At 41.5% G+C, this 13,811-nt stretch overlaps 1 protein-coding gene across 2 annotated transcripts in view; it reads left to right on the top strand.

The window, feature by feature from the left end:
* The window catches only part of DPYD (dihydropyrimidine dehydrogenase), a 3,662,673-nt gene that overhangs the window by 1,122,525 nt on the left and 2,526,337 nt on the right, over window positions 1-13,811 (top strand). The gene's annotated exons all lie outside the window — the stretch shown is intronic.

Below are 13,811 nucleotides of genomic sequence, written 5' to 3'. Positions count from 1 at the left end.
CAACCCGCTGACAAGATCTGCACTCCACCCTCGGGGTCTGTGCCTAATACAAAACTCCCAAAATCATAGATACGCCCAAAGCACGCCCCTTTGGGCAGGTGTCGGTCTGTGGATTTTTCCAGCATGGCATCCTTCCATCCATCGTCCCTTGAGGTGTCCTTGGATCCCAGGCACCTTCTGGCCAAATGTTGCAGATGAACATTCCTCTGGCACCTACTTGTCCTCACTCCTACCGGCCTAACTTCCAAATAATGGTTCTTTCTACCTAACAAGCTCCGTGGCCTTGCACCGCAGTAGGAATTCATGAGAAGCAACCTTGTGCGCATCCAAAGTTACAATTCAATAATTGCTAAGAACAAAACCCGTCTCAACAAGCAGCTATTTCACAAGAATAACCAATGCTAACTAAAGAAATTACAGTTAGGCCTCTACTGGCTTTTCTTCATGTCCCAGGCCTTTACCCATTTAAATGCACTTCTAAATGATTCCACATTATAAGCCGTACACTCTATTCCATTAAAAAGACAACATTACATTTAATTTTAAACGTAAGTCCTTTTCTACATTAAAACATCACATCCTATCTCCTACACGTGCAACTCTTAATATGGCACCTTTATTAATCCCACAATACACACATGTATTAGCATTTCTATATCACATATAGCGTTACACTCCTGTTAAGGCTCTACATTAGTTAGCATTATTATGAATACATTGATTACACATTGCATTAATTCCCAACCTACTGTTATATTTCTAAAAACATACGTTTGTATACGCTCTAAATATGTGGGTGCTGACTACGGGGGATATGGTGCACCCCTACAATTTTCAAAATGAAATGGCGTCTCTCAGTTCCCCCCTTTCATGACCTGTGTCATTACACAATACACCACCCTCATGGAGAGAACCAAGGTAAACAGAGCGTGTTGCCTCTTTCCCTCTCCTAAGCAACTCCTTGTTCTAAAGATTCTGATATTGACTGACCTGCAATCTCTCCATTCGCCTCTTTTGCATTCTCAATGACCTCTCCAGTCTGCTTGATCTGTACCATGTATAAGCTCGTACCAAACCCCACAATCAAATCATAGACGCCACAACTATGATAAGGGGTTTCAACACAAAACCAAGAAAACCTCTTCCAAGGTTTGCAAACCATCTCCCGACTTTGCCAAACCCTTTGCCAACCTTTTCCCACACAGTTTCCTCTGTCAGATCCTCAATCTCACTATGGATTGGAGTAATGTTGCTTATACAGTTCAGCTGATCTTTGCTGTTTTCTGGTATATAAGTACAACATTCTTGGACCTTTAAACGTTTACAGACTCCCCCTCTTTTGCTAGAAGGACGTCTAAAGCAAGACGATTTTGTAAAACCATAGTCCTTATCGACAACATCTCACCTTCAACCAACACCAATGACTTAGCTGTAGTCGTTGACAACTCATCCACAACAGTCGCCAACCTTCTAATTTTCACATCATTCATGAACACTCCCAAAGTTGGTATCATTGCTCCAAAAATGCCTCCGACTATTGCTCCTGCACGATCACCTCGTTTCACTCTCACATGTTGTCCTCCTTCTAGAAGTTCAAAATCTTCTGTGTGATAAATCTTAGGAAAAATGATTGCTAGATGACAGGTTCCATACCATTTCTCAGGCAGTCGCACATATGCATTCTTCCCACAAACAAAATACACAGTCGGAATAATCTTTACTACACTTTGCAGAAAGTCTTCTGAATAATACTCCAAAGTGAAAGTATACTCACACGTGGTATGACCTACATACATATTCTCATAATATGTCTGTGGTCTATGCAGACACAACTTCCCTTTCTGCACTTCATCTAGAGCTTTTAGACGATAACTTCCTTTTGACTTGTGCAGCTTTTCTTCATCGGTCCAATCTACCTTACCCTGTCCTGAATCTCGCAACTGCTTTTGTCTTTGGTACCTATCTTCCACTTGTTCTATAAATTTCTTCTCCGTATCTGACAACAAACATGTCAGATTATGACGATGAGCATAAGACGTATCCAACTCTTGAGTCGGAATGAAATACGTCCCAAGTCTATCTTCTGATTTGTAATAATCATACTTATCCTAATGTTTGTAGGCAGGTACTTCAGGAAGCACAGCTTCATAATTGGAAAAGAAATATTCAAAATGATTTCGTCCAGAAAAATTGCTAAGCAGCAAACTACGTGAAATTCCATAAGTCAATGGAAGGTAATGGTATCTAATACCCTCATCTACAGAAGCAGGCAAGTGCATACACACATACCAATCTTTTGCATCCATGGCCTCAATATACTCATACAACAACTCCGCATACGCATTAAGCTTGAAATTGCCTCTAGACAGATCTGCATGTAAACTACGACTCTCCTCTAGCAGCAAGGCTCTTTTGTCTCCTATTTTGACCTCTTTTTTGCTAGGAGTTGTAGGTGTAGGTGTTCGCTCTACCTCCGCTACCTGCTCATGTGGTACTAAATACGAAACTACAACTACCAGAATAATGAAGAGTATCACTCCTCCTATAAGTGTGCCTACAATGCACCTAGCTCTACGATTCGTATTTCCAGCCTCCATGGTCTCAGGACAATTTGCAGTTTCTCTTGCTCAGCAACAACCTTCACAGTCTCTTCTCTCCAACCTCAGTTACTTGTATCATTTCGAACCACTCCTTAGAAGCTGGAAGTCCCCTTCGAATTTCAGTCCCTTATTTACAGCTTTCAAAGACAACCCTAACTCTTCTCCGTCCTCTATGGGAAGACCCTAACTTTCTTCTTCTTCCACTTGTACCTAAGTTGTCAAAGCAAGTTTGTTTACAAAAAAAGTCTCAATCATCCATAATAAGATTTGTGCCAACTGCCTCTAGCACATATTCTAAAAGTTCAAAACGAAGAGCAATAGATTCCTGAGATGATATTTCAGGACCAAACATAGGAAAAAGCAGTCTACTCAAAATCAGATGACAAATTCTGATCAAAATCGGTGGATTCGGGACTGTGATTGTCAGTACACCTTCAATTTCAAGTCCTGGTACCAACAACAGCACCTCCAACTTGATATTAGGACTGGTGCTGATCACTGTCAATGCCCTCACCCTCCCCGATCTCAAAACTCCTGGCATCAGTCACAATGTAAGTCCACTCAGGAGTCGCGTACCTCCGTCAAGGCACCCTCGTACGTCTCGTTCTTCTTAGACCTCCACAAGCTTGCCCTTCTTCGCCTTCGTCTGATTCGGACTACTCAGACACAGGAGCAAGGTCTGGGGAAAGTCAACTCTTCATTTCCATCAGTCATCTTTGCCCAATTCTCAAGCCACAATATAGTATGCAACCCTACATTCGTAGCCATATAATGAGCTGGAGTATCCTCGGGCAGAGCCTCTTCTCTCCCCCGGGGTTCTAATCTCTTTTCTTTGTTGAACATTTCTCGCGACACTTTAAAAGATTTCATGATGAAAACCAACTTCTCTCTTTTTCCGCAGCACCAATCCCAGCACGGCTTCACACCAACCGTCCTATCCCAGCGCGGCACCTTCTGACATCACTCGCCTCCGCTTCGCAGCAGTTCCCCTCCTTTACAATTCAGCTCTCACTCATGCATACGTCCCATTCACACACTGAATTGATCACTTACAACCAAGCAATCACTTCACTGACTGTACGTCCACAGTCTGACTGTACGTCCACAGTTGCGTAATTGTCACCGAAAACTGGCAGCGGTCTGTCCATGAAACGACCGGACAATCACCTCAACTTATAGGTTACAAACACTCAGCAACCCACGAACAGCGTCAGTTGCTCACGCACTCACACACTCATTTACCCTATCTCGGTCCAGCGGGCGATCGATGGTACCTCACGATCGCCTTAACAATGGTCGACAATTACTCTGGGTGTTCGATACACCAGAACCAATTAAGCTACTCCTTGAGCCTAAGATTTTCCCGGGCTGCGAGTGCTCACAGCCTGATCCAGTTTCATACAAAAGGCATTCCAACTCCAACTTTTATGGTGATTAATTTGCCGAATAAAGATATTGACTACTACATTCCAACTCCGCAAGACATCACAATACAACACAAACACCGCAAACTAACAACATAAAACCCTATTCATACTCACTCTCCCACAAACTGCTGCTGCCTTTGCCGCACCGTCACTCTCCGTCGCATTCCATGAAACGCCGTCTTCCGCCGACAATCCATTGGGCAATCATCACCTAATTTCTATAGGCCTTAGAACTCTTATCCTAATCTAGATCTCCCCTCAACCTAGAGACAACCATCCTACTCTGCTACCAACTGACGGGGCTGGGATTCTTATCTAGATTTTTACCTTATCAATTCTCCAGAATCCCAGAACAGGTCGACTGGATCTTTTTGTCTGCTAAGAATTGTAGAGGGGAGGTTTCCAATCTCATAATCAAACAGCTTTTCAAATCGACAATGAAATCCAATTTAAAGAACCACTGACTACGAACTGAAGTTAAGAATTTATTACAAAGCCAAAAATAATTAGACATACAAGCACCTCAGCAAGAGGTTCAATAAATAAACTGGCACTAATACAAACATAATCCTACGAAGGAGACTCAGATGACTCAAAATGAAAAGCAAAGTCAATGCTAGGAACATCAGGCATCCAATCACTGTTCCTATTTGAAGTCTGAATTGCATTTATCAAAAGGAAAGAAATGGTTAATCTGTCCCTGCACTAACTCTAAGGTGACATCCCTACTTAACAATCCCCTTCAGGCAAGAGTAAAGGTGTCAGCCTTGAAGACTCCCTAAGAAGTTCATTCACATTTGTCTAAGGTGGACTAACTACTGAGCTAAGATGCTCCTTTCTACACCCCACTCTGCCCTAAGTTCCCTCGATACTGTCTAAGTTATGTACATCCTGTTCTAGCAACCTCCTGACAAGATCTGCTCTCCAGCCTCGAGGTCTGTCCTTAACACAAAACTCACAAAATCATAGATACACTCAAAGTATGCCCCTCTGGGCAGGTGTCGGGCTGTGTATTTTTCCTGCATGGCATCCTTCCATCCATCGTCCATAGTGGTGTCCTTGGATCCCAGGCACCTTCTCGCCAAATGTTGCAGATGAACATACCTCTGGCACCTACTCGTCCTCACTCCTACCGGCCTAACTTCCAAACAATGGACCTTTCTACCTAACAAACTCCATGGCTTTGCCCCTGCAACAGGAATTCATGATAAGCAACCGTGTGCGCATCCAAAGTTACAATTCAATAATTGCTGAGAACAGTACCCTTCCCAACAAGCAGCTAATTCACAAGAATAACCAATGCTAACTAAAGAAACTACAGTTAGACCTCTACTGGCTTTTCTTCATGTCCCAGACCTTTACACGTTTAAATGCATTTCTAAATGATTCTACATTATAAGCAATGCAATCTATTCCATTACAAAGACAACATTGCATTTCATTTGTAAAGTAAGTTCTTTTCTACATTAAAACATCACATCCTATCTTCTACACATGCAACTCTTAATATGGCACGTTTATTAATCCTACAATACACACATTTAGGGGTCGATTCCGGAAAAAAAACGTCCGTACGATTTGTATCTGGAGCCCTCTCCGTACGAATCGTACCTGTCCGTCCGAGTCGCGTAGTACGATCCGTATTCCGTGAATCCGTATGAATTGCAAGGCTGAAACCGTGAACCGTACGACTCGTACACATGCCGTACGACTTGTACATATGCCGTATGACCCGACAAGTACGATCCGGACCGGGGTATGAGGACGCGATTCGTATGGTCCACGTCAGGTAAGGGCGAGTCGTACGGAAAAGCACACAAACACATACACACCGTACGGTCTGTACCCCCCATGATCGCAGGGGTATGCACCTTACCCCAGCGATCATGGGGTGTACGAGCCGTACCCCATGTACGATGGGTGTACGAGCCGTACCCCATCGGGTATGGCTCGTACACCCATCGTACATGGGGTACGGCTCATACACCCATCGTACATGATACGGCTCGTACACCTATCGTACATGGGGTACGGCTCATACACCCCATGATCGCAGGGGTACGGTGCGTACCCCTGCGATCATGGGGGGTACGCACCGTACCCGGGGGGATGTTCCGTACCTGTTTCGGCATGAACTCTGCTTTTACAGCTGTTTTCGGCTCCCGTAGTAAAAGGGTCGTACGGTGCGTACCCGACACGTATCGTACTTGCTGGGTCGTAAAAATCAGCCGCGAACCGTACAGATGTCGCGTACAGCGGGTTCCGAGGGAGAATCGTGCGGAGATTAGAGTCGTACGGTCTCTGTACGACTCGTACGGAGTACTTCGTCGTACGTACGGGGGACGTTGCAGGGTACGATTCGTACGAGAAAAACGCTCCGAACGGCTATTCGGAGTGGTTTTTCCCGAATCGGAATCAACCCCATAGTAGCATTTCTACATCATATAAAGCGTTACACTCCTGTTAAAGCTCTACATTAGTTTGCATTATTATGAACACATCGATTACACATTGCATTAATTCCCAACCTACTGTTATATTTCTACAAACACACGTTAGTATACCCTCTAAATATGTGGGTGCTGACTACGGGAGATATGGTGCACCCTTACAATTTTCAAAATGACATGGCACTCTCTCACTTGTCCCTATCCGTAAGGAGAGCATCTACTTATCGGGTCATGGGTGTCTCCCCAGATCACTCAGGATCTCTGCTGTAGATTTAGGAAGATCCACAAATGGCACAGAAATATTTCACAGCCCTGATCATGATTCCTAGGTATGTTACCTAATTGTGGACCCAGAGTGGCTGAGGCAGTGTTTGTTTTCCCACCGGATAGATCTGCTAAGAAGAGTTTGTGTCAGGAGCAATACATGTTTTAATCATCGTTGGCAAAAGAATAATTTCAATGCCAACATGCAGTGCTAGATCACACTGCAAGTTAACAGGTGTCAGTGAATAGCTGTTACTGGAAGTAGCTACAACTGTCAACAATGTATTGTACTTTTATGGGATGGCATCTGCAGTCCTTTCAAGAAAGTCCTTTTGAGCTGCTACTTGACTAAAGCTTGCATGGAATTCCAGACAAAGTGCATGGATTTTAGAAATATTTCTCAGTGTTGTGTTTTTGTTTATTTATTTAGGAAAACAGTGTGCATATTCGTACGTTTGCTACTGCATATTAAACACCATGGACCAGATTATATCATGCTGCTTGCAAATGTTCACTCAAGCCAAAACCATTTGCTTGGTTTAATACTAGTTTGCAAACTAAAAATGCCCAATACAGATTTTAATATTAACTGCACTTTTGTTCTTCGTGTAGAAAAGAAGCCTGCATGTGTGGGTTTTAGGTGATTATTTATTTTCTTTTTCTTTTCCTTTCATTGAGGAGATACACATAATAATATCAAGCCATGTTTTACAAACAGCTACCAGCGGGAACAAGAAAAATAAGACAATATTCACACCAATTATCACAATCAAAGAAATCATAATGCCAATACAAGAAGAGTGTCTGCATAATTAATTCATTTATATATAAACTGGGAAAAAAATTAAAGAGATAAAAACCAGCCAGAATATATATCAAATATCCAAATATGTTGCGTCCAAGTCCCAATTCTTGGAGACCCGGTCTACCCAGTTCCCACATTGTACGCAGCTTATGACGATTAGGTTGGCTTTGAATCACCACTTGCTACAGTCCCTATAGATATACAAACTCCTGCCACTTGGATACTGGGTCTGGGGCAGCGTCCTGGAGCTAAGCACAGGCAATAACTAGCCTAGTTGATTTAATTTCAAAGTAGAAAACCCCCCATGTTCCAGGAGTGCCATATTAACTATAGCATTGGTCTTCAAAAGTTGATTAATAAATTCAAAGACCCTGTGCCAATATTGAGTAATACCATTGCAAATTGCTAATATGTGTACTGTATGTGCCTTCAGCGCTCTACACCTAAAGGATTCTGACACTGCCTTTAGGCCTCATTTAAACAGCTTTTTCGGAGTAGAATATAAATCATACATAATTTTAAAGTCATGGGTCTTTAGCCTGGATATATTAGGAGCACTGTGTGTGAGATTATTAGTACATCGGAGGTAAGCTAAGGAAAGATTACTGTGCAGATTATGAGACCACTCACTGATAAAGCGGCAAATGTATGAACCTCCTTTCTTTAGCCCCAGAAGATTTGATAGAAAGTATGCATATAATCCCTCCTCTTTAACTTAATACATTTTCTAAACAAATGTTATGGCCCACGATCACTTCATTGGGGGGAGGTGTGATTGAAAATTCTTAACTGTAGATAACAGAAGGGACCTATTTTGGAAAGTTGGTTTGTCCCGCCAATATCTGAGTAAGAGCGGAGATTACTATCCCCAAAAATTGACCAAGAAACCACAAACCACCCTCCCGCCAGCACCTCAATTACGTGTCGTGCACTGGAAGATGGAGGCAGGGGTAATTCTCAGTGAGGTATAACAGTGAAACTGTTGTGTATGGCATACTAATGGAACACTGAACGAGACTTGATCCATTAGTGATTAAAATAAGATTTTTATGAAGTATTAATTTTTGAGAAGATATTGAATAAGATGGCAGGTACTCTGGACACACATTTTCAAGTTCTATTGTATCATTCCCAATCACCTTAAACTGCCTAAACAGAAAGGTTGCTTTGAAGTGATTCCCTAATATTGAACGTGCAAACCCACCCTCATTAGGGATAACTGAAGATATCTAATGGCAACTCTGGGCTTCTTATGTTGCCATATACATTTCTGCCAGCAGCTATCAATTCTTTTGAAGTAACTACAACATAGATATAAGGGAATAGACACGAATAGGTAGATGTACCGAGTTAAAATGATCATCTTAATTATATTGCATCTTTCTATTAAACCAACATACAGTCTATCCTATTTTCTGATTAAAGTTTGAGATTCCTCAAAAAGTAAGTTGTCATTTAGATATATATTAGTATCGATACTGAAGGAAATGTTGACCCCCCCCAAATATCTTGTTGATGAAATATATTGGGGTAATTCCCTATTTACAATAATCTCCCATTTATCCAGATTACGCTTATATTTAGAGATTTTTCCAAAAGGGCTGGCAGCGTACTCTATTGCCACACAATTCCTTTGCCGGTCAAGAGGTGAGTATGGCAATATTATCTGTGTACGCCAGCAACTTTCAGTCCCTTGTGGAATAGCTGATGATGACTTAACATGGAGATACGGGTCTAGCTATAAAGCCAACAATAATGGAGACACAGAACATCCATGCCTACTATCCAAGTGGCTTCATATTGGTGCAGACAGCATCCACATGCATGCAACCCTTGCCATTCTGCGAGAGTAGAATGTTTAATCCTAGAGAGGAAGTTGGGGCAAAATCCCACATAGCTGCTATACCGGTCTACAAATAATGCCAAGATACCCTGTTGAATGCCTTTTAGCAATCCAGTATGATCATCCCCATAGGACACCCCAACTTTTCCACCACATGCAGAGCAGTTATGACTAGATTTATATGCAAAATAGTATCCCATGAGTGAACAAACCCATGTTGCATAGGATCCTCCAATGAAGTTATGGCTTCTGCCAATTAATTGATTGGACAAGAGCCCTGTATAGACCTTAGACTTGCAATGAATTAATGAAATAGGGTGGTATGACCCATAATTAAGCAAATCCTTATTCTTCTTAACGAAAATGGTTTCCACCCAGGACGATGGTGTAGGAGCCAAAAAAGCAGGTGAATTTACCATCTTGCAGAATAGAGGACTCAAGATTTCTTTACATTTTATGAAAAATCCTGATGGTATGGAGCCCTGTCTGTCTGGTTTAACCATTGCTAACTGTGATATGGCTTTATCAATCTCTGCACTAGTAATATTGAACTCCAGCATGGCCCTCTGATCTGTTGTTAGCTGACTGATGCTTGTTCACAGTAAATAGGTATCAATCATATCCTGTGAAGGCTGACAATCCTCCATATACAGCTTAGTATAATACTGTTAGAAAACAGCTAGTATCTCAGGACCACCAATTACAACCCTACTCTTGGACATCTTTGACGCCAGCTATTAACATTCATGGCACTTTTTTCCTCAAGTTGGAAGGCTAGTAAATGCTCCATCTTCTCACTATTATCAAAGAAGAATAGACATCTCACACAATATCTCACACATGCCTTATCCCAGATTATCTTTTTGAGATTAACCTTTAGCATTATCATCAATCTGTAGATGGTATCATGCCTTCCATACCAGAGGGAATAGTACAGCTTCAATCTAGCCAACCAATCTCAAAATCCTCCTTCTTTGATCTCTGCATTTTTATCTTTATTGATAATAACACTAGTAGTCTGACCACGCACAAAATCTTTTAAGACATCCCAGACCACAATTGTACTAGCAGAGCCTCTTTTGATGCTGATATACTCAGAAAGACACATCCTTATAACATTAACATATGTGGGATCCAATAATAATTTGTGGATGGAGGTTCACCAATAGGGAGATTGTGAGCCTGCCATGTGGTTCGTCTTAACAACCAATAATACTGAGTTATGATCTGTGGATTCAGTCTAATAAACACCTTAATTAAGAGATTATTGTAAAAAAGGGACATGTCTAGATGGCAAGATGGACCATGATGAACAGAGAGAAATGTGAACCCCAGTTCCAGCCCCTAGAAGCCAAACAGACATCTTGAAGCGCATGTGTAGTAAGAATTTGCTGAATTGCAGCGCTAGACTTTTTCATACTTCATTGATTCTTATCTGGTGATGTGGTGGAATTAGCTGCTTATTTCTATGTAAAGTATGGGTGCCATTCTAATACAGTGCAACAATTGTTGACAATTACTGTCATTTGTAAGGGCTGCTCTTCCACATGGAAAGGTCCAGCACTAGACTGCCATATGGTGGTGCTGCAGTACTGTAAAATGCTCCAATCATAGTCTTTTTTCAGTGTATGGGCAGCACTCATGGAAGTAAACTCTATTTAGCCTTAGGAATACCATTGCTACCACAATCCTGGCTAAATGCTAACATTTTCTCAGGTTGTTTGTTTTTCTGTTTTGGTGTTCTCTATAAACCTGGCGGGTCATAGAAACAGACAAAAAATTCTGAAAGATGATGATGAAATAGAAAACCGTTAGCAGATTTCTTAAGCAACAATCAGACTGACAGATTGATTATTATTTTGTAACTCAATTAAAAATATCTGATGCATTCCATTTTGGTTTAGAGCAGAAGAGGCTGAGACAATTTGAGAATGGCTATCCTCATTTTTGAATGAGAAAATTAATTTGATTTTACCTCTTATGGCGATTTAAGAGAATTCCACAAAAAATGTTGGCAAATAAAATTCACATCTGTGCCTCGACAGCTTCTGGCAGCATTCACGAGCATCACGCATTCTTTGTACCTCTGCCCGTTTCTGCCTTGTTATTGCACAGCTTGTTTGCAGAAACAAAATACCTGAAGTGGCATATGGCCTGGTTGTTGAATATAGAAATGACAAATATAATGCATGCAAACATACAATTATCGTTATGTGTATTTTGGACTAATATTTTTTTATTCATCGATTATTTCCTAATCACATTTGTGCAGTTCCTCAACATGTTTAGGTATTGTTTGATGGAGTGAGAGAGCTTGATTACAAAGGTTACCTTATAGTTTTGTGTAAGTTTCCTATTTTTCTGGTGTTCACAGTCTACAAGTTTAATTTTACTAATAGTAATTTTACGACTTCAGGACTTTCCGCAGTTGGTGTGGAGAACCCCACACATAAAGAGATAGTAACAGCCTATCACTTAATGTGCAGACATCTCTGCCCAACTGCGAAGTCTCCGCATTCATTCAACTGTAGTTTGTGAATATCAGAAACATTGTAAAATTACACAAAAGCGTACGTTTGCCTTTGTTATTCTGGCCCTTTGTGGGGAAAAACAGGTAGTTGTATTAGTAGGAGAAAGTAATAGAGTAGCAGCTCTGGCAGAAGGAGATTTTTTCTCTAAGAATCACTGCACTACTTTGGGATAATTGTATGACGAAGACACTGACAGTGATTTCAAAAGTTTGGGATATGCCTGTAGGGCAATGAAAAATATAACCTAAAAGTGATAAACCTTGAAGAGCAGGAAGAAATAAACATTTGCATTGCTATTGTTAACCAATTAGGAGATGCATCCTTATCTAAGTGCACTGAACTGGCCTTAGCTGACCCTGGTCTTGCATTTCTCGACCAAACTCTCCTAGTTGCAATAACATGAAAGTGCTCAACATCTGTTTAGTTGTAGAATTTTGAAGTGCCCTGGCTGTAACCGTCCAGCACAAACCGCAGTGTAACATGTGTAATGTGGCTTTCTCGAACTGTCTGCTAAGGCTCTACTAAACAATGTGCAAACATCAATATAAGAATACTTCTAGGGGCCATATTTGTATATTGTAAAAGAGACTGTTTCTTGTACCGTACTCCCACAGAATCTCTGGACGCTGGAAGTGGGGAGTAACTTCGGATTTAGTTAATTAGCTCCTTTTACAACTGCATGCAGCTGTCCCTCAGCCAGTCAGGCATCAACTGGCATCAGTGGAAAGCTTGCTCAATATTTGGAACTTGGAAAATGGAAGAAGTCTACATTCCAAGTCTCAGACACACTACATTTCAAGTCACAACACATCCTCCTCCCTTACAAACTCAGGGTAAAAAGTTATATTATAACATATATATATTAAATTATAAGATACCAAACAAAAATAAGGAAAATTCACATGTTCAGTGAATGTAATCTCTTAAATACTTAAGAGATAAACTAACCCTCCTTACTCTTGCCCAGTTCCTCACCTCTACCCTGAGCCGATCTCACTGTGTAGCTCGTGTTTGGTGAGGACCGACATAACTCTTCATTAGACATTAACACTCAGTCTCACGGTTTACCTTTTCACATTGACCACCTCTTTGATACAAGGCCAACCACCTATTGTTCCACTTCTCACCATTGTCCAACACAACCGAAAAGCGAAGGGCACATGCAACCCTGAAGGGAACTCTAGATTTAGATAAACCACCACTTATCTCACCACCCAATCTCTTTCACTGACACACTCTTTGCACCAACTCTCCTTTCATTGATCACTATTTGAATTGAGCACGTATCACAACTTCCTTCTTCCATACTGGGGCTAGCTTGGTTGCTGGCATTCTCCCATGCAACTCCATGAGTACTCGTGAGGTATGCCCAGACCATTTTCATGATCATCCTACCAACCTCAAGTCCACTGGTAAGGGTCATCTGTCTGGTCCTCTTGACCATTCTGTTGACCCTTTCCACAATACCATTGCTTTGCAGCTTGCATAGTGAAGTATGATTTTGCTTGACCCCAACAGACTCCAGAAAACATTGCATCGCTTGTGACTTCAATTGAGTGCCATTATCAGTGATAATGACAGACGGATCCCCTTTGTCACACATAATGTCTTTCAATACAGTAACAGTGGCTCAGGTGGTAAGCTCCATCATAAACATAACTACAATCCACTCGGTGTGCACGTCCACCATCATCATGGCATATCTCAGTTCGTCTCTCAACTCACTCATTGTTCCAATGAAATCTAAGGACACTGTGTGCCATGGTTTTCCCATGTCCTAATCTGCCTGCACTCCACCCTTTAAACGTGTTTCTCCTTCTTTACACACACTGCATTTCTCAACCCATTTATCTACTTGTTCAGCCATACTTGGCCACCACCCTCGTAATCG

Source organism: Lissotriton helveticus, chromosome 1_1 (genome assembly GCF_964261635.1).
Source record: "Lissotriton helveticus chromosome 1_1, aLisHel1.1, whole genome shotgun sequence".
Lineage (NCBI taxonomy): Eukaryota > Metazoa > Chordata > Amphibia > Caudata > Salamandridae > Lissotriton > Lissotriton helveticus.
Note: the sequence above shows the minus strand (reverse complement) of the source record. Positions and strands in the feature narration are given on the sequence as shown.